The sequence below is a fragment of the Pseudochaenichthys georgianus genome, chromosome 4 (genome assembly GCF_902827115.2).
Source record: "Pseudochaenichthys georgianus chromosome 4, fPseGeo1.2, whole genome shotgun sequence".
In the NCBI taxonomy this organism is placed as follows: Eukaryota; Metazoa; Chordata; class Actinopteri; order Perciformes; family Channichthyidae; genus Pseudochaenichthys; species Pseudochaenichthys georgianus.
This window is the reverse complement of record NC_047506.1, coordinates 37,964,535-37,987,217: the sequence shown is the minus strand read 5'-3', so window position 1 is coordinate 37,987,217 and position 22,683 is coordinate 37,964,535. Positions and strand designations below refer to the sequence as shown.

The following is a 22,683-nucleotide window of genomic DNA, read 5'->3' as shown; positions in this document are numbered from 1 at the left end:
TTTGTGAAGAACTCCCCTCTTCCTAAACTACTAATACCACAGTACTGGCAAAACGGGAGGAGCCGAGTGAAAAACAAGCGCCCCTCATCCCAATCCACCCACAGTATTTTTTTTTCTTCTTTTTTTACCCAAAAAATATATTGTATATTAGCTCAATAATAGTTCAATTAAACATTAAAAGAGAAAGTACATGGATAAAAGTTACAGTGCAGTCTAAGATATGAATAGTTCAATTAAAAGCAGCGACAAAAAGAAAAGTCTTCAGCCTGGATTTAAAAGTAGTAAGAGTTGCAGCGGACCTGCAGGTTTCTGGGAGTTTGTTCCAGATATTTGGAGCATAATAACTGAACGCTGCTTTACCATGTTTAGTTCTGACTCTGGGGACAGAAAGCTGACCAGTCCCTGAAGACCTGAGAGATCTGGATGGTTCATAGTTTAGCAGGAGGTCAGAAATGTATTTTGGGCCTAAACCATTCAGTGCTTTATAAACCAGCAGCAGTATTTTGAAATCTATTCTTTGACACACAGGAAGCCAGTGTAAAGACTTCAGAACAGGAGTGATGTGATCCACTTTCTTAGTGGTAGTGAGGACTCGAGCAGCAGCGTTCTGAATCAGCTGCAGCTTTCTAATAGATGTTTTAGTGAGACCTGTGAAGACACCATTGCAGTAGTCGAGTCTACTCAAGATAAAGGCATGGACAAGTTTTTCCAAATCCTGCTGTGACATTAGTATTTTAATCCTAGATATATTCTTTAGGTGATAGTAGGCTGATTTAGTAACTGTTTTAATGTGACTGTTGAAACTCAGGTCAGAGTCCATGACTACTAGTAGCTTTGCCATGGCAATAGAAACGAGGAACCGTAACACTGCAAGTCCAAAAAGCTGTTAACGACCTGAAAGCCTGGTTACAAATAGGTGGGATGGTAATTGTTGCATTTGCAAGAAAGGCAAGCACTCGCTGAATGAATGTGAAATGTTAAAGCTGCAACCACGTGATGTAAAGGTGCAACTATTGAAGGAAAAAGGCATATGCTTTGGATGTCTAACCAGGGGACACATGAGCAAAGCTTGTAGGAAAAGGAGTACATGCCTACACTGCTAAGGAAGGCACTCTACACATCGATAAACCAACAGAGAATGAAAACGACCACGTGACTAATTGGACTAAACGATCAGTCAGTGGAACTCCTGTCGTTCTGGATAAAGAGGAGGACATCGGGGCTGGAAAAGATTGCAAATAGAAGTTTCCAAAGGCAGCAAAACTATACAAACATATGCCTTTCTTGATCCTGGCAGCACATCAACCTTTTGCACAGAAAATCTGATGCGACGGCTGAATACAACAGGACGGAAGACTACAGTTCTCCTGCAAACAATGGGTCAAAAGAAACCAGTGGATAGGAGCCATCCCAAAAGCTACTACATCCTCCAAACAGCAAGTCAACCAACTAATCCTGTTATGCCACCTGGACTCTTCGTGAAGGAGGACCTGTACTCAAGAAGAAAATGGAGACAGGTACAATATCTGGCTGATCTTTTCCGGAAGAGATGGGTCAGAGAATATCTTCCAACAATGCAACAGCGAAATAAATGGAATAAGATCAGAAGGAACTTTCTTCCTGGAGATCTCGTTGTTATTGTGGACGATTCGGCTCCCAGAAACTCCTGGGTGCTCGGACGGATTCTGAAGACACTGCCAGGAAGTAAAGGGCTTGTCCGAAGTGTTCTAGTTCAAACAAAAACAAGTGTTTTACGGAGGCCTGTCAACAAACTCTGTTTGCTCCTGGAAGCTGGAGATTAAGTGGACTACTACTACTGGCTGTAGCTAGAAAAATCGATTTTAATTTTTTTTATTTATGAACTCAAGATGAATCTCATCTATGAACTCTGACAAGAATAAAATGAATATATTTGTTTTGAATATTGGCTCTATTTATTATTTGTTGTAATTGCTATATTCTATGCAATTAGGGGCTTCGCGTCAGGCTCCTGATCAGCCTGTCGGTGTTCTTTTCCCCATAATGACCGCGACGCTGCACATTCTCCCTTACATATGATTATATAGAGTCATTATTCATTTGTTTTAAAGCAGGAGGCGCAAACGCTTGCCTCTGGGAGGGAGAAAAAGAGCCACAGCGGAGAATAAACAGAAGGGCAACCATGGCAACCATGCAAGTGAAGTCTTCTTTGCTGCTTTTGTGGCAGACTACAGAGCCACTTACAGGCCTGGCATATGTACTACAGCGTCTCCAGCGCTTTCGAGCAGCAATGGCCGGCCGTGGCCCAACCTCTCATTCCCCTGATAGGTGGATAATTGACCAATAGCCGTAGCACCACCGCCCTAACGTCAGGACAGTGTTCAAATCTGGATCAGTCTGTATCAGATCTGTTGCAGCCCCTTTTTTAGAGATTTGGGTATGGAGGAAAATAGTGCATTTTGCCTGATAGGTCCCCTTTAATATAATGGCGCATTTCCACTACAGCGCGGTTTAAGCGTGCCATGGCGTGCCGTGCGTGTAGGGGGGGAGGCGGTCTGTGTGTACCAAAAAGTTAAAATTCAGCACAAACTAGTATCCAATTGTCCAATGATGCCATACCCAGTGCAAAATGTTTTTCAATCCAACACATTTTCAGAAATGACCTCAGCTGTATCCTTTACAGCCCGAGTCAATAGAGATCAATTGATAATCTCACAGACTGACACTAAAGATCAGCCTGTAGTCATCTTGGCTGTAAAAGTCAATATTCAGGCACCATTTTAGATTTAGATGGTCAACTGAAATATTATTTACTTGATTTGTAATGCATGTTCTATCTGGCCCAGAGGTATTTAGTATACGCCCTAAATATTGAAAAAAAATGTATCTAATAAAATACTGTATTTGCTGTTGTTTCCTTATGATGCTGAAAGGTTGTGCCCATGTTAGGGATGCAACAACTAAAAATCAACAATCATACTTTACAATATGTCTTACAATTTGCATTGCACATTGGTGCACACCTTCTAAAAAGGTAAATTGTAATATTGTCAGATTATATTTAGTTGCTTTTAATTTTTAGTTCATAAATGTAACTAAATGTAATGTTAAATGGACATACGTGATATAGTGTCATATCATTTACAAGCTCCTGAATATAATCCAAATCGTAGCGTGTCAGGATGATATTGACAAATATTGTATTGTCTAAAGAATTTATATTGTATTGTATCTTGATGAAACGTGTGGTTTACACACCATGGCATATCAGATGGCTAGGAAACATACTGATGGTGACTACACTGCCAACTATTTATATAACTGCCACTACCACACGTACTGTAATTGTCATGGTGCACAGTGAACACAGCCCAAAGCTGCTCTCTGTATTAGCAGTGACACATGGCTTTGCCACAGGGCTGTGTGTGTTTCTGTTCAAACAGTGGCAGAACGACCCCAGTCTGTGGAGCTGTAGCTGCTGCGGCTAAAACCCGGGAACTGTGCGGTGTTAGTGACCACATAGGCATTGTAGGATCTCACGTAGTTTGAAATAATAAATCCAAAGGCCATTTCCCAAACACAATCACAGAAGAAACAGCTGTAAGCAAATTAAAACTTTTCTTTGAGCTATTCTAATTAGATCCCCAGCCCCTAAAGTAGAAGTGCCCGTAGGCAAGGTACTAAATCCTAAGTTGCTCCCAAAGGCAAAACCTATTGTGTGAATGTGTGTGTAAATGTTTATCAGGCTTGATGAGCAGTTGGCACCTTGTATGGCTCCAGTGTACAAATGTGTTGCGGCTTTCACACCAGCGCTTTTCCCTTTCTAGCTCCGAGCTAGAGCTTTTCTGGTTCAGCTCCGGTTTTCCTTTTCTGCTCCCGCTCTGTTCACACCGCCCAGAGCCCGACTGATGCTGCCGCTGCTGCGTCATGACGTCACCGTTTACATCGCTGATTTGCTCCCCAACGGCATTACGGCGCTCACAACAACAACTGCGTCGGGTCGATGATCGTGTTGCTTTTAATCACACGAAGCCAGATTAAATTAAATAAAGACTTCTCCAACCTTATGCTTTTCTCCAGAGTGCCGTGGTTCATTGTTTATTAATGTGTTTCTGCAGCATTTACCGACCGCTGCAGTGCTGCTCTTCCACGGGAGTTTATTCTCCCGTTAGCTCCCGGTTAGCTCACACAGCAGCGTCCGCTCTAAAGTATTCACTGTCCGACTCACACAAGCAGCTGATGCATATCCCCTGTTCCCCTTAGCCTAAGTGAATGTGTGTCAGTCTGAATTGATGCTGTTTGGCATCACAACGCTGTTATGAAAGTTTCTCTGGTATAAAATGGGTGATGTTAGCATAGCAACCGAAGCTAAACTGACTACTTGCTTTTGCTATCCTATTGTGGCATAAACCGTTTTCTACCGGCTTATTTTTATTATGATTCTACTTGTGATAGTCGGACACGACAACCTGTGGAGCCCATGTATTGATTGCATCCGATAGCTGCTATAATACAAAACAAAACGTCTGCCTCTCTCCACAATGATCGATAACAGTGAACGGATGGTCAAAGTAAGGTTAGGCTACAAATAAACAGAATCACACGAAGCCTGGTTAGTGTTGCCTGACTTTATAAAGTGCTTGTAGGCAGGCATGACAGTCTATGTTCAGGGGAGGTGGGTTTAGTTTCCTGCACGCCTCGACGTAAGAGAGACGTAAGCGACGCCACCTCTTAGCTCCGAAGCTCTTGCCTCTAGACAGACCATTTTTTGGAGCTGGAAGTGAACCGGATTCCGGAGCTAAGAGGCGGCGCCGCTGCGGTGTGAACAGGAAAAACCGGCACTTTTCAGGCTCCAGCTCCGAGCCGGAGCTGAAAACGCGTTGGTGTGAAAGGGGCAGTAAAAAGTGAAATGCTGACTTGAAAAAGTGCTTTGAATGGTCATAAAGACAAGGAAAGCAACGAGCAGGCCATTTACCATTCCATTTTTTATATATAATTTCCTCCATGTCATTGAGCTGATATTGTCTACTGGTAACTCCTCACACAAACACACTTAAGAGAAACAGACCATGCAATCATAGGAACTCCGAGCAAATGTGTTAATGAGTGTGCATCTTAAGGGAAGTCATTTTACAATTGTTGTTTCATTCATACCATTCAGAAATATCTTATTCATATTTTTATTTTTTAAACTTTACCAGGATATTTTCTGCCACAATAATATTGGTGTGAAAATGTTATACAGAAAGGTATGGTTATCAACTTTGTAAATAAATAGAACTGTATAAAATCCCAGTAATCTTGATGCTTTATTTAAAAAGGACTAAAACAGTTAACCTTAATGTCATTCATGTAACAACACCATATAAGCTCTTCTCTAGCACTGGTTCATTGTCTGCATTTGGGGAAGTAACAAGACACAGCATGGTTGTCCACAAAAACAAAACCACAATTGCAAAATACAGCAACACAATACTTTTGGTTTCTCTTAAGTTCTTGTTCTTGGAGGCGAACTGGCACCTCTCCAGGAACCATTCCACTGAACCCGGTTCCCTGTGGGCTGAGCTTCTGCCGCCCATTTCTTTGCACCCTCTCACTTTACATTAAAAGGTTATTGGGCTGCCCCTTACATCTCTCCCGTCTCATATAACAGACGGTGTAATCCATGTCAGACATAACAACCAGCCTCTACAGTAATCTGACACCTTCCAGAAGACATCAAATCTCTGCTTCCTTGTGTATATGCAAAGCTTATGGGCCACAGGCCTTCAACTCAACAAAAATGCCACATCATAAACATGGGTCATATAACGGAGTACATGTTAACACCACATCTATGATGAGATGAGTCCTATTTTCACACAAGCCTTAGATTTAACCCTGCAAAATAGATAAACACATCATCTTCTGAGGCAGAGCTCAGCCCCAGCTATGCCTGATAATAATGCAACAAAAGCCACAGCACTGCGAGGATCCCATGACATTTAGCTGGAGTTAAAGAGCAACTTGCAGGTTAGAGCCCCCAGTGAATAAATGTGTAGGAAAATTATGTACACTAGATTTTCACAAAAATATACATAAATATACACTACACACTACTGGCGTCGTTAAGACATTTTTACTTCCACATAAAAAGAACACCCGCGTGTGACGTCACATCAGGGAGAGCGGCCGGTCTAACGTATGAATAAACATGGATCACAATGCTAGTTTTGACACAGAAGAAGTTGAAAATGTATATTCGAATACATATGACGGGCCACAACCTTATAAGACCAGGAGCTGACCAGGAGCAGCCAAGGATTAGAAGAAATAACGGCCATCGGAGAGAAATGGAGCTGTGGTGTGAGGAGAATCAGTGGAGAACAGGGCAGCTGTCTTGGTGAGTGACCGGCGTTAGCTACAGTTAATGTTAGCTAACGTCACATCACAACATTGTAAAGTTAGCTATCATATATCAGGCTCAGGGTTTCCGTTAGCCGGTAATTACCGGTTTTTAGCTGGTAAAATTTATTAAAAACCGGTAAATTCAAAACCTGCCGGTCAAAATGTCTGGTAATAATTAGGGAGGCTCCGATCGATCGGCCGCCGGTCATTATCGGCCGATATTCACTCTTAATAGTTTGATCGGTGCTCTCTATAAAGGCCGATCAGGAGAGCTGGATCTGATCGATATGGACATAAACGCGAGTGAAGTATAACCGGACGCGAGAGAGAGAGATCAGATCAGCTGCTGAGTCTGACCGAGACACGCAGCTCTGCATAATCACCTGAAGCCCCGCCCTCTGTTTAGCGAGCTGCAGGAGCTGCATGAGAAACTGACGTGCTGTCAGGAGAGAGAGAGAGGGGAAAAGAGAGGATCCGTTTCTCCCGTGTTATTATTCAAATGTAATGTAAACTTCTGAATAATGTACGTTATCTACTACAAGTAGTTTGTTTGAATGTAATAATTATGTTGTTTGTTGTTTGTGGAATCATTTATTGAAAAATGAATCTGAATTTTTCGATCTGTTACGATTATAAACTGAAGCAATATAAAAATGATCCCCGTGAACTGAGTTTTAAACTGAAGCATATCTGCTCATAATCCGGTAATTACATGCTAACGGAAACTCTGCTACACAACTCTTATTATTATTGAAATATGACCGGTAAGTTTCAAATGTGTCCGGTAAAATAAATTCTGCCAGGACATTTGACCGGCGAGAAAAAATCCTAGCGGAAACCCTGATCAGGCTATAACTAAAGTAGTATTGATAGTATAGTAACGTTTCTGGCAGGACTGTTGATACTGATCCATAACTAGGGTTGGGTACCGAGAACCGGTTCCGAACCGGAACCGGTTCCAACATTTCGATTCCAACGGCATCATTTAGAAATGTGAATTTCGGTTCCGCTTTTCGATGCCTGAGGAAATGTTTCTCGCCACTCTCCGTAGCCTACTGTATGACTGCGGCGGGGCGGGAAATGTAGCGTTGTACCCATAAATATATATATATAAACACGTGTTTATATATATATCTATGGTTGTAGCCAGCTCCATATTATATTATAGTATACTATTATATGGCTCTGGTTGTACCTACACTTCCTACAGCCAGCGTAACCTGAGACCAGGGCCAGCCCGTCGCACTGGCGTTATAGATGTGTGTTTCTGCTAGCATACATAACACCTGACGTGGAAACGTTACTCGTGGACGGGGCTACAGAGCTACTAGAAAGACAGTGGAACCCGGTGCATTCCTCCGTCTGGATGTGGAGCACTTTTGATAAATGTTTAGACAAATTGCTCGTGTTACCGCCCTGACATGCTAAACTCTTATTGCACTTTTGGCAACGAGCATCGAGGCGGGTAAAGTTTAACCACCTCGGAGTGCGTTCTCTCCGCCGTCTCCGCAGTGTGTTGCTACATGTAGCAGCCGCGTGTGTAAACTGCCCCGCCCCCTCCCACACAGACCAGGGAGAGAGATCTCATCTGATCGAAAATACATCATCGACGCATTTGTTTGTCTTTTTACATATTATAAACGAGCAGGCCACACCAAGACTGCGATATAATGTTTTTGTATCAATAATACATGACATATATTTTTTAAATGTCTCCAGTACCAATAACGTTGTAGCTTAACGGCGCGTAAAACGCACGTGATGACGTCACCAACGAATCGAAGACTGAATTAGTTGGCAACTAATTTGGTAATCGATTTTAATCGATTAAGTCGATTAGTTGTTGCACCCCTAGTTGAGTTGTGTTGGAGTTTGTGTTATTCTACATTTTGACACCAAGATTTTCAGATTTTACTGCAAATGTATATCGGTTCCAAATATCGGTTATCGGTCTCCTTGATTACTAATAATCGGTATCGGTATCGGCCTTGAAAAAGTCATATCGGTCGATCCCTACTGGCAACCTCTGGATGTGGTTTTCATAATGAGCTCATTGGTATATGTTTGACAACAGCGGTGCATGGGTTAGTAGGAGCCGCTGCTCCCGAATATAGTTTGATATGCATTATGAAAAATGTAAGGAATGGGTGCTCTAATTTAAGCTACAAAGGTTAGCATGCCTGGCTAATTAGATTTCTACTTACAATAATAACTTAGTGTTGCTTACAAAGCCACAGAATGTCATATAACATTGATTGTATATAACTGTCCAGTATAGTTGGTCCCTGGACCTCTTCGTTACATTATTAAGTCAGAAGTAACATTTGACAATTTCTACAAGCAACAAACTAATTTCATGCTCTAGATATGAAAGATGATAGCTGAGATTGTTCAGTGGTAAATCAGCGATCATTATAATTGTCAATAGGGATTCATGGTGCCGATAAATAGCGCAGTGTAATAATGGAGAATTTATATTGCTATGAATTATTACGGAAATGAAGTTATAGCTGATAAATAAAGCTAATAATACTAAGCCAATTTGTTTGTGTTGAATTCTTTGAAAAGTCTGATTTGACATATACATTTAATAGGTTTGATTCGTTTTTTTATTCTTATGTTTGATGGGTTTTACATTCTATAAAAGCTAAAAGTAAAAACCACCTCATGCAATAAAAATAGCATAACTTTCCCTCAAGACTTTTCTATTCCTTTATAAGGAAAAAAAAGTATATCATGCTATACCTATAGTAGTTCAATAAAAGCGTTTTTTTTAGGTATTTAGTATTGATTACATTTTAATGTCTGATTTTGCAGATTAAGTCAAAGCATTTCATTTGAATTCTTAGGCAGCACGCTATATAAAAGCCTAAATGTGTGACGTTTTCTTATGTATTATGAGAACGAATAAATGAACATCTGAAGAGTCCGACTGGAATAATAATTTATGGGTTAGGTCAAAGCTATGGAATAATAAATCCTCCACTTTGCTCTCTATATGTTCACATTTAAAATGATTGGATTATGTTTGCCGTGTACAGCAGGTAATTAACAGTTATCAGTATTGCATTTCCTTCACCTCAATCACTACGTATGCGTCACGTGAGATCGGAGAGGTTGAGGTGCTTAGCAGTACGATCAATTGAAGTTACTTATGAAGCAGAACAATCAGCAGATAAGGAGGATGAACACATTGAGCAGGAAGAGAGGTAGCAGAGCTGCAAAGATAACAGAGGGCCAGTTGTCATATCTTCAGGTATCTGCGCACCATCTCCCACTGCACAGGCAGAAGACCAATGCGAACACAGGGCTGCTTTTAGAGGCACACGCCACCAATTTCACATTACTAGTGATTTGTGTGTCAACGTCGACAAAGCTTGCGCTAGAATACGTACGAATATCCATCCCTAGAACTAACGTGTTTATATGTTTGAGCAAGAGTGCCTCCTCATCACGCTGGACAATGGTAATGTTCTGGCTGTGTACATGCAACTTTAGACTCCACTGATCTGACAGACACGACGTTTGACATTCATTCAAATACAGTTAACTCTGTTGAGCCGCCAATGAAACTTCTGGTTTCATTAAACCATTTCATGTTTACTACAACAACACAAATATCAAAATTCAGCCCAAGAAAATAAAATAGAAATATATTTAGCCCATTACTTCCAATATTTTCTTGGGTAAGCAAAATACTTTTTGCTTCTTGAATCAATGATCTTGATTATAATAGGTTTTGAATAACAGTCACTTATTATGATGTCCTTTTATTTTGCCATATTGGAAATCTACTTTAAATTGCAACATCACATACAGCAATGTATCAAATTGAAATGACCTCAACTTTATTCTATTATGTGTTTTTTCGGGGGGTGGGTTCATGTTCAAAAAGTATATTGTGATCCTTGTAAAGAAAACATGTTCTTGCATTTGTTCAAAATGTTTAAGAATTTAACAGTACATTTCAAATCTATATTTATGTATAGATGTAGCAATTGTGCAATACTGTATGTCATTATGGTCATGCCAATAAAGCCAAATATTTGAATTGAATCGTCATTTTAAATATCCACTACACTTCCGTTGGCTCAGTCCAGGATAATTCTCAGGTTTCAGTCGCACTCAACAGCCACAATGACAATCTACTGGACGAATGGAACATGTTTGACAAAAACAGCATTGAGTCAGCAGTTCAGATAAGATCTGCTCCTGTGTTGGCGGGTCAACTGCACTGGAAGCTGCTGAATGCCCACTGTCCCCCTTTTGTCTGTTCTGGCAGCGCAGGGACACCAGCTGGATTTGGGCGTTTTCATCACCAGCTAATGAGCAATGTGATGCCATCCCAGGTTACTCGAAAGTTTACTGTGGGGCAATCAGAGGCACTGGGGTTATTAAGCAAATTACTACAGATAAATATTTGGCATGAAAGGCTCTGCTCTATAAGGTAGTCCTGAAAGAAATGAGAAGTTAAAAAAGGATTCTGCTGGGAGAACTAAACCGTCAATATTAAACAAACTTCAACATTAGACATTTGGTTTAGGAACAATCCTAACTATTAAGCAAATAATGAGGAGATTGGAGGGCTGCACCAACAGAGATTGCATAAGAGCATCTGTGTAGTAACAGTGCGAAGGTTCAGAGTATAACTGCATATATAATAATAATCAAAGTGCCAACTGAACTGTGCTAACACATTAGCTACTGTAGTCAGCTTCAATTAACTTGTGTCTTATTTATGTCTGGTCATGGTGGAAGTTGCTTTTCAATTTGAACAATTGTTTTTTCTTTCAACTCTTCTAAAAGCTTTTATTTAACATAATATATTTACACCTTAATAAATGTACTTAAACAAAAGGGTATATGTGTACGGAACCCCTAAAGGGACATACAAAAAAGAAGAAAAAAAAAGTTTCTCGTGCACACGAGTACTAACCCGTTATTTATTTGTTTCATGTCCATTTAGGGGCTCCGTATATGTGACACAAAAAGGCAAGATATTACTTTGGAAGGTAAACATGTGCATGGCCGCAGGAATTTTGTATAGCCTTCGCAGGTCAATCAAAAGATAGTACGGGAAAATGACTACAGAGTGCATATCATTTATTTGATCATGTTAACTTTGATCTCCATTAGGACTACCATAGCTGGCTGGCCATCAGTTTTTTGCCAGAAGAATTTAAACAAAGGGTTATACATAGATAGATCACGGACAAAATATTGTACATACTGGAATTGACCATTGACAATTCCCAGAATGTGGATAAAAACAGTTTCTTAATCTGGATTCTTCTTGCGTTTTTAATAGGGATGCACGATATTGGTTTTTTGAAACCGATACCGATAACTTCCTGCTTCTCAAGACAGATACCGATACCGATAACCGATAATAAAAAAAAAAATTACGCCACTAATTATTTTAACGCGATTAACGCATGTGTATTTTTTTACCTTGGCCGCCCCGTAGTTTCAGAGCGCATCGAGTTTAAAATACCATCTACAAGCTGATGCTGACAGCCCCGCTCCTGCCGCCCGCTTGTGGCAGACCACACTTCCACGCTCACCGGCAGGCACCGACTGGCCATCTGGAGGACTGGGAGGGTGTGTGTATGTGTGGCCCGAGCGAGCGAGCGAGAGACCTTACGTGCATTGTTGTTGTTGTTAGCATCTGGTGCTAGCTAGATGCGCTAACGTATATAAGGAGCTGTTTAAATTAAAACAGAGGAGCGACATTTCGCCACAACTGCGCCGAGCACTTGACTTGATGCAGGAAGCAGACAGCGGGACATTGTACGAAAAGTCAGCACACTCAGCAACATGATTGCAGCGTCCAGGCAGCTCCGGTTCGAGCATATGCCTTGAGTTGCACATAGCTCCAACGCGCGCGTGCAGACACACACACACACACACACACACACACTTTGTATTGTATTATTGTCTTCGTACGCTTTTAACACACCATCGTAGCGATGGCGATGTTTCAGGTGACTGATCAGGTTCAAAGTTTTTTTTAATTGTCCTCTAAAAAATCCAAAAGCCCTCAAACCAAATAATAATTATTGTGTGCCTGATATTTATGTTTCTTATTTGCAATATAACTCCATTGTTGACCAAATAAATGAATAAATATCCTTAAAAAATGGTTAATGAAGTATAAAAGAAGAAATATATTAAAATAAATCAAAATTGGAAAATCATGAATACAAGGTGTCACAACCTGGCTCAAGGAATAGTAAAGTGGACCGAAAATTCCAATAATATATAGTGGTAATGTATTATTATATATGATTAAAGCTGTGAGCAGCGATGAGCGGGTCTTCAATGATCCACGCATGGTTCGCTGTTGTCCGCACGTCAACGTGTCACATAGATGTCTTCCGGACTCGGCCGTAAGAAAACGTGGGAAGTTTCGGGGCGATCGGACAATGTACATGGGAGTTACAGCAAAATCGTGTTTCATGGCGGTTATGTTTCGCCATGGCAACGAGATATGATGACACCCCATAATAGGCTTAGATGTCTTGAGGGCTGCATCGTTATATACCATGAGGAGTTTTGGGCCGCTTGGAGCCTGTTCACTGGAGTTATGAGAAAACCTTGTTTCATGGCATTGTGTTGCCATGGAAACGGCATATTATTGTTTGTTTGTTTGTAGCCTTTATTTAACCAGGTGAAAGCCCCTTGAGATTAAAAGATCTTTTTTTCAAGGGTGACCTGCAGGACATTAGTTACACATGTAACATAAAAACAACAGAACAACAATAAGGATGACATAAAACATAATGTACAGGGTACAGTTTACAAAACTCTATTTACAGTTCTCAGTTTTAAACAGGTTTGCAGACTGTTCCAATTTAGTGGAGCTGCACATCTAAAAGCTTTCTTCCCTAAAACAGTCCTAGCACTTCGCACATTTAATAAAACAACATCATGAGATCTCAGGCAATACGTACTTTCAATTCGTCGAGAGATCAGAGAGCAGATATAAAAAGGTAGTTTACACAACATGGCTTTATAAATGAACATGTACCAGTGACTGAGCCTCCGTACAGTATGCCTTGGCATAGAGGGTACAGTGAAGTGCTTTACAGTTAGTAACAAATCTCAGAGCACTGTGATAGGCGGCATCTAACTTTTCCAGGCAATGGGCAGGTGCATTCGTATAGATCAAATCACCATAGTCCAGCACAGGCAAAAAGATCACAGTGACTAGCCTTTTCCTGACCTCAAGTGAGAAACAGGACTTGTTTCTGAAAAAGAAACCTAGTCTAACCCTCAGCTTTTTAAGCAGATTAATGACCTGAAGTTTAAAAGTAAGACAATCATCAAGCCAGATACCTAGGTATTTATAACAGGTAACCACTTTGAGTACTTGTCCTTGCATAGTAACAATAGAGCATTACCTTGGTTTTATCAGGGAGCGCTGGATTTGCGAAGAACTCCCCTCTTCCTAAACCACTAACACCACAGTACTGGCAAAACGGGAGGAGCCGAGTGAAAAACAAGCGCCCCTCATCCCAATCCACCCACACCGCAGTATTTTTATTTATTTTTTACTCAAAAAATATATTGTATATTATCGGGGCTATTAATACTGGTATCGGGTTTATCGGGATGACGTCATAATTCCTAATATCGGACCGATAATTATCGTGCATCCCTAGTTTTTAACAGTGCCTAATCCAAAGGACAGAAAAAAAGTTTTTATTTTCTGCTTCACTCAGAACGGGGCTTACCTACTCATCCAAAAACACATGATCGCAAGTGTGTCTTAACTGTTTAATGAAGCAAGCCAAGAGTTTCACATCGCAGAAACCCAGAAGGCTAATATCCTGACTTGTCAGGAAGCTTCAGCCAATAAGAGCCCAGGACACAGAGTGCAGTGAAACCAGGGAGGTTGCATGTTAGTCATCCGACCAACGAAGGTGCTCTACACTAACAGCTACATTTAGACCACCTTGTTTTATAGAAGGGTGGAATGTTACATAACTCTACTGAATTCATCTCGAGTGGCAACCCAGAATTTCAGAAAATATCAAACAGAATTTAGCAAAAAAATGGTTGGTCATAATGCATCACAAATGTGAAACTGATTTGTCTGACTGTGGTAAGTTAATAATGGGCATTTTAGATGCTAGAACATGCACCAAAAAAAATGCAATCAACCCATAAAAGACCAGATGAAACTCCATCTCTTCACTGTAGAACAACATTACAGATAAACGGCTGGTCATTCATTATTCAAATAAAAGCAGAATCATCACAGAATCTAATAAATCACTAGCAGTAACTCAGTTCTCATCTTTGGTCATAATCAGAACCAGTATGAAATGTGACGTATTCTAATCAGTGTTGGGCAAGTTACTTCCAAAATGTAATATATTACATATTACTTATTACACTCTTTTGAAAGTAATAAGTTACATTACAATATTACTGTCTCTGAAATGTAATGAGTTACACTACTTTAGTTACTTTTGAGTTACTTTCACCAAAATAACCGCAAAAGAATGGCTAGGTATTTTAAATGCTGAAATGTAGTTTAGTGCAGCTCATTATGCATCCAGTGAAGGGCAATGTGGTACAGCATAACACCTTTTATTACACGGCTTAGTTGAATACTCGATTCTGATTGTAAATTCTTAATATGTGACACGTTGTTAATCCAGTACAGACCACTGTCAAGGACTATAATGAAGGTTGCTAAGGAGGATCAAGAAAGAGAAAGGAAAAGAGGTTAAAAGACGGAACGCTGGACGTCAGATAAATCACCAGAAGAAGGCAGAGAGGAAGTAAACAATAACGGGACACGGAATGGGCTCTGTAGTGTGTTTAGCATATGGCCATACAGGCCCGGTTCCAGAACAAAATGACTCAGGGTGAATCTGAGATTACAGGGGGCGCAGCAGCAGTAGGTTTACATGAGCAATAGTGTTGCCCGGCAACAGCAATGAAAAATAGCATTGAGGGTCCCAATGAACAGATTATGGCATTTGTTATGTTTTGAAACCAAGCAAGTGCAATCCTGAAATATGTCATACAGTCCAAAGTGGAAGAAAGAAAAGCACAAAAGCTTCAAAGCTACTGATAAAACAAATGAGAACATATTGTAAATCAAGGCAAATATTATTTGAACCAGCTCATGGTTTGAAATGGCAAACATTGAAAAGCAAAAGTATTATTAAAACCATGTACTACATCATCACTTTGGTCCCATCATACTCTGGGAAGAGAATATTTACTGTGCTTGAAAACTGGATTACATCATCATCGTGTGAGGTTGATTTTGTGACCTGGAGAACATTTCAGCTGCAACATTAGCTTGTTGATAAACTTGGGATATGAGATCTTTTTGTAGCCATTTGTGGTGAAGGCATCTGTGCTATTGTATGCATTATGTTTGACCCAACATTTCTACAGGCATGGCAGAATATGGCACTATTTTCCCATGTCTATTTGTATACCACGATGAGCTGCAAAATGACCGCCTAACTCCACTGTACAGGCAGGTACTTGTTTAGATATACCTGGGGAGGCTCTGTTTTGCCGTGGTATCCTAGCACCTGCGGGCCGCAGAGGGGCGGCGTAGTTTCCGGCGACAAAGACTGCTGTTCCGGGGGCGAGTCAGGCGGGAGTAAGCTAGTGTCCACAACGGAGGGTAACGTGATGTCCCCATCTGACCCGTTGCTACGGTCTGCAGTAGATGCAGTGTTGCTGGCGTTTAGTGATGGTCGCTTTAACCATTTTCGTATAAATGATTATCCACAGATGTGTGTCACTGCTGTGGAAGCACTTTGGAAATGATGCACGCGCAGCGGAGCAGGTCACGCGCACCTGACACAATTTGTTGTTTTTCGCTCCGTTCTCTTTTTTGAATAGAGGGTGCATAACATTCAACTGCCCGAAGATCCCGACGCGAAGCCTGAAGGGTAAACACACCAGGTTTACTATCTACCCGCACAATTTGTCTGTTTTCCGAATGTCTCGCTATGTTAGTACATTCTTAAAAAACAAAACACCATTTAATGTCGGGTTAAAATGTGTTGTAACTGTGTTACTGAGCATTGTAACGGGTAATATATTACCCATATTTCATAAGTAATGCGTTACATCACTTCGTTACAGCAAAAAGTAATATATTACTGTAACTCCGTTACTTTTGTAACGCGTTACACCCAACACTGATTCTAATGGAGTATACGTTTATTTAGCCGTTGTACTCCATCGCGACTTACATTCAGTGCATTAAGTCACTCAAATAGTGCAACAATTATGCAAGTACATCAACTCTATTGAAATATGCTGACATACTTACTGCAAGAGCTACATAAAAGCAAATGGAGAAAGCATGTTTTTTTATGAAATGTCAGATATTATATCAGATGATCTAATCTAGCAGCTTACATTTTTACAACCAACCAAAGAGTGATTTTCCAGAGGTCGGGACAGAAGCTGGAGTACAAATAACGACCCTGGTCTCTGTGCAGCAGAGGGGCTGCAGGCCTGTAAACTTCAAAACCTTGTGGGTAAAGAGGGGGAGGGCCACTGAGCGCAGACACATTCTTTACAATGTTGAACTTGACCCATGGGGTTGCCACACACAAACCATTGACAGCAGTTACAGTGTGTGTGTGTGTGTGTGTGTGTGTGTGTGTGTGTGTGTGTGTGTGTGTGTGTGTGTGTGTGTGTGTGTGTGTGTGTGTGTGTGTGTGTGTGTGTGTGTGTGTGTGTGTGTGTGTGTGTGTGTGTGTGTGTGTGTGTGTGTGTGTGTGTGTGTGTGTGTGTGTGGGGGCTTCTTGTTTCAGCTTCTCCTTCTAAGCTGTGAGAGCGCTTAATCCTTCGATCATTGAGCTTTAATGCCATTTCTTGGGAAACTCAAAAAAGACAGAACTATGAGGCAATCCTATGAGTTTCATAGAGCATATTATTTCTTATTTTATTCAAGAAACGAATATATAAATCAATGTATTTACTCTTTAAACGCTACTATGACCCATTTCATTTCCAAACGACCCTTTGCAGAACAGAAGAACAAAGAGTTTGGGTTGTATAATGGTTGACACATACAGACTAATGGTCCACCAATGTTGGTTTTCAAAAGGCAAAACCAACAACCATCTGGCTCTAAAGTCTCATTTCTACTGTCAGCATTTGCGTGACTGTCTAGACCCGTGTGGCTTTAAAACGGTTGGCTGCCCATATTCTCAAGGATCTGTGCGGTCCAAAGCAAATGAGCGTCCATTTTGCAATGTTTGCTGTCATTTAGGAAGTTGGTACTACAACTTCCATGTTAGTCACGTAATGTCATCGGACACAAAAATACATTTTACCGTTGACTTACATTGGGAAGGGGCAACTATGAGTCAACTCATCATGTTTTGTATTTCTACATAAATCAACAATAGTACCCCAATAGTACTTTTTTTCTTTCAGCTGCTTCACATGATACGTGAATTGCTCTTTGCTCACTGCAAAGTAGAGCGTAAACAGGCAGAGAGGCTTTGCGTCTATGGTTACATCCACTGCTAGCTTGCCACACTTTGCACTTCTGTAATCTGATTGCTTGTGAATCAAAAGGTCAGCGCCAAAGGTAGTGCGCTTTCGCCTAGTATGGCCGCACCGCTCTCCCAATAGAAACACAACAGCGAGCGCAGCGCAGAGACGTTTTACCGCCAATCATAGGAAAGCAGATTTAGGGTCTCGAAGTTGATTCAGTGGATTGGAGGCGGAGCTTAAGGAAATGACAAAGCAATATCTGAAACAGCTGACAGCCTTATACAGATGCTCCTTGGGATTAAATTGAAGTTACAAACACCTCATCTTAGTAAAAGTTTAAATACGGTACAAAGCTGCATTTTCATATCTCAAAAAAAAAATAACCCCTTATAAAGTGGTGAGAATTCATATTTTTTTAAGTTATATCTTTTTTTCTTCTGTTTTTGTTTTGTTGTTGTCTGAGACGGGAATGTCATCTCCTATATGTTATTGTTATGTCCATGTTTATGTCTTTAGCCTGTAAAAAAGAAAAAAAAAGATTATTTGGCAGCCCACTTGCAATGCCTTCGCAGACCACTAGGGAACCGCTGCTCTACAGCAAACCTAATTTTGCATTACTGTAAAAAACAAACAAATAAAACAACACACACACACACACACACACACACTTGAGCTTGCAGGAGAATTGTGACACCCTTGATATTGCCAGCTGCTCTTTAGAAATTATAACTGAAAATGTGTTTTATGTTAACTGTTTGACCTTGTATTCAACAGAAATGTGAAAGCAGGATGTAACTATACTCTGTCATCATTGTTGTGGTTGTACTGAAGTGTTATCGTACTGCAGTGGATTTCATAGCTAGGGTTTGATGTGATTTTTCAGTCGATCATTCTCATCTCTGAACATGGACAGTATCCGAGGCTGTTCCATTTGTGTCTCTCTGCCTCATGTCAGACTATTACCTCACTAAGACACCTTTTCACAGCTCTTCTTTGTCCATTTTGTCTTTCCCTTTTCAATTCACAACACTGACGAGCACTGGTTACATAACTGTACTACTCCACCACTCATCCTCCCTCTGTGATTTAATAAGGCCAACTAATCAATGTGTCCTGTGTAGATAACATGACTCAGCTGCCTGCTTTGTATTATTGTGTCCTGTGCTCGACATTTGCTGTGGGAAAGCAACGTCGAGGATAAATAAGCAAATCCAGTATACTGTTAGTGTTCACATTATATTTCAAAGACCTTTGCGGTCACGGCTTAGCTACGCTACAGAAGATTTAAATGTCTAGCTTTTATTCCCTGTCTGAATTACCAAGTGAAGCTGCAAAAGAAACCGCAGATAACTCTCACTGCCCCTTTCCACCTACTGGCGTCGGGTACAGTATGGTCACAGAAACACTGCTCAAATGTGACGAAAGATGGTCAATAAGAAAAACGTTGCCAGAGCCCAAAGCTGACAAATATCAATCAGTGTCAGTGTTTTTTTGTTTTCCACTGTTCTGTCCTATATCAGCTCACAAAATATTACAGCCATTCAAAGTAGGGTATGGCGATATGGACAAAAAACACATATCACAATATTTCTGATCTATAGAGGGACGATCTTGTAGGGTTGACATGACAATTGCATTTTTCACAAAAAAAGAAATTCCTTATAAATATGAATAACTTATGTAATGCCTTAATGGGTTTAAGCAAATAGTATCGTCATCTCTTGCTTCTTCTTGTGTAACAGTTCCCTAAAAGTATCTTACTACCACCACAAAATACAGTTGTCAGTTACTGGTTAAATGTTCAGCATTTACAAAAGCACTTGTGAGATTTCTATTGACAATAAACACATAATATTTATAAGAGGGTGTCTATGACAATAAACAATAAGTGGTACTGTTGTGTACATTGCTGTAGTCAGGTAAGGTGGACTGGTTTTCTTCCAGAAAGAATCCAACCATCGAATAACTCGCTTCAATCTGCTGTTTGGAAGTTTTCTAATTGGGGGTGGACAAAATCATATAGACATAATATGATATAATTCAACATAAAAAAAGCCAACGACACGATAAAGCCCAATACGTCCTCTAAATACTCAACCAATGAACTGTTCCAACCCATTTATTAACACCTAACAACACACATTGCATGTTCAGGTGTGACCCTGGTCTTAATGTGGGTCATCTATGAAGGACATTAGAAAACGTTTTAACACTGGTTCTAGCTCGGCCCAAAACCTTTTTGGAGTCTGTTTCTTGTATGGTTACCAACAGTTCTCGGAAATCTCAGAACCCATTGCCTTTCAGTCTGATGGAAATGTAGCCTCTGGCGTCAACAAGCAATATTTGAGAAGTTCCAGTAAAGTACTTGGATATCTGGGGACAATATTGACTGGTCATTGTTCATAGTCCGATTGACAACAGATTCTGTTACAGACTACTACAGAAGAAACTATGATCATGACCACACAAAAACAAAACGGGGAAAATATCTAGGGATGCTAATCCTCAGCGATGGATTGGATTTAGTTTCAAGCTAAATGCCACCAGGATACAGAGCCAAAGTCACACCAGGCTCATGCACTAACAAAACAAAAACACGTGCATAGCTTCAGTTCTATCTGCAACATAGGAACATTCAAATCGTTTATGTCAACATTAGAAACATCAGTGACCACAACAAAGACTGTGTGACTAGCAGGTGTCCTTGATTGACACACTAAGCCCACCTAAAGCAAGCACAAACCCAAGAATGAAGGATGTGTTACCTCTGTTATACATAAACACAATAGTGAGTGTTCTTATTGTTTTTTAAAGTTCAAGGATAGCAATTTCATATGAGATCAGAAAAAAACTCAATCAAAATGTGTTAAATAACAATTTTTATTTAAAATGTCAGTTCTCGCCTAAAAATACTGTAACCTAATTAGTCTGTGAATTGTGAGTGTGGTTACACAGAGCCTGTATTAGCAGCCTTTTGAGAAGATGTTATACTCAAGGCTTATCTGGGACTGGTACATTGTGTCATTGAGTTGAGCTTCACAAGGTTGGCAAGTGGCCCGTGTGTGTGTGTGTGTGTGTGTGTGTGTGTGTGTGTGTGTGTGTGTGTGTGTGTGTGTGTGTGTGTGTGTGTGTGTGTGTGTGTGTGTGTGTGTGTGTGTGTGTGTGTGTGTGTGTGTGTGTGTGTGTGTGTGTGTGTGTGTGTGTGTGTGTGTGTGTGTGTGTGTGTGTGTGTGTGTGTGTGTGTGTGTGTCCCTCCCCCACACCGCCCATGGCTTTGGAACAACCAGCTGCAAAGACCTGTAGACAGCTTTGAATAAAATTGACACAAAAGCCAATAAAATAATACATAGTAGAATAATAACCAGTGTATTATGGCATGTGTATGTATCTACTGTATGTTGCAGACCAGTAAGGTTAAACCGCAACATTATCTTTAACTGTGGTAATAACTAAAGCAAAACTATCTGTAGGGTAAGAAGCCTACAATTATTGGACAAAATGCTTACACTGTAAAACTAGTTTCAGTTTTGATTCATAACTATTCAAAACTGTTGTTGTTGTTAACAATACTAACTTATATTTGAGTAATGACAAACAGGTACAAAGTGTAATTAAAGTAAGTAAGAAATAATAGCATTAATCCATCCCAGAAAAATACATTACAAAAAAAGGTATTAGTTTAGTAAAAAGTTAAGATTATTTAGAAAAACTAATTAATTTCCAGGGTGTATTCTTGTATAATAACACACATGATATAAAAGATATCGTTATGTTTGAGATTTTTTATAATGGTTTTAATTCAAAGCTAGCAGTAGTTGCAGGAAGGAAGCGCGCGCTCACAAACACAAACCAACCACGAGCTACCCTACGAATACATGCACGGTGCGCGCGCCTACTCACGCGCTGACGCTGCCCATCCCCCACCCCAAGAGAAAATATAAAAATAAACGTTCAAAACAGCGCAATAACCTGCCCAAACCTCGTATATACAGTCATAGGTGCTCACGCTACACGATAGGATAATTTATAACGGCAATTATAGCATAAAACCAAAAACACTCACCAAAAGCTCCAAATCACACAAGGGGGGTGCCTTCTCCTCTGTGCTCCTAATATGGAATCTCCTCCTCCACCAGCGTTATTTTCTAGCTCTAATTAAACCTCGAAAAAAGCGTTATAACGGCCTTCAGACCCGGCCAACCGGTCCTAGGAATCCCCAATGACCGATATGTGTTGGATACACGGGCATATATGAAGATAAATCCCCTTAAAAATGAGCTGAAAGGACAGTTGGGTCTAGATTGTAGGTTGCTCGCTGGTAGAGAAAAGAGCCAAACGGTTCAGTAGCAGCCAACGGCTTCAGACTGAAACACAGAGCGGCTGACCTGCCAGGCAAAAATGAGGTAGGCCTGAGCTCCTCGCTGCAGGAAGCACACTTCAGTCACATAAACATCAGAATGGGTGTCGCAGTATGGAAAAGTGGTGTGGTGGGGTGAGACTGGCGGTACATCTGTAATTACGAAATACAAATGATTAGTTAAAAAACATTTTAGACCAATTAGATTTGTTATAAGCTTAATGTTGTGATAAAGACAAAGCTATTTTTGGAGTGTTGTTGTATGAATGCTAGTTATGCTGTTATACGTAAGAGAAACATTTAAATAAACTTACAGTGTAGACCACATTTTTATTTATATGTTTGAAGTGTTACACCAAATTAGGTCATGTAATTGTTTATGGTCAGTAGTGTATTGTGAAATGTAGCACCCCTCCCCCACAAAATAATATTTTCTCCGCCATATGCAAATACCTCTCTAAATA

At 40.4% G+C, this 22,683-nt stretch overlaps 1 protein-coding gene across 1 annotated transcript in view; it reads right to left on the bottom strand.

Moving 5' to 3' along the window:
- The window catches only part of tbl1xr1a (TBL1X/Y related 1a), a 55,790-nt gene extending 33,455 nt beyond the window's left edge, over positions 1 to 22,335 (bottom strand). The window contains exon 1 of the mRNA XM_034080553.2: positions 21,926 to 22,335. The gene's annotated coding sequence lies outside the window, so the exon portion shown is untranslated. The remainder of the gene's footprint in view (positions 1 to 21,925) is intronic.
- Between the last annotated feature and the right edge of the window lie 348 nt (positions 22,336 to 22,683).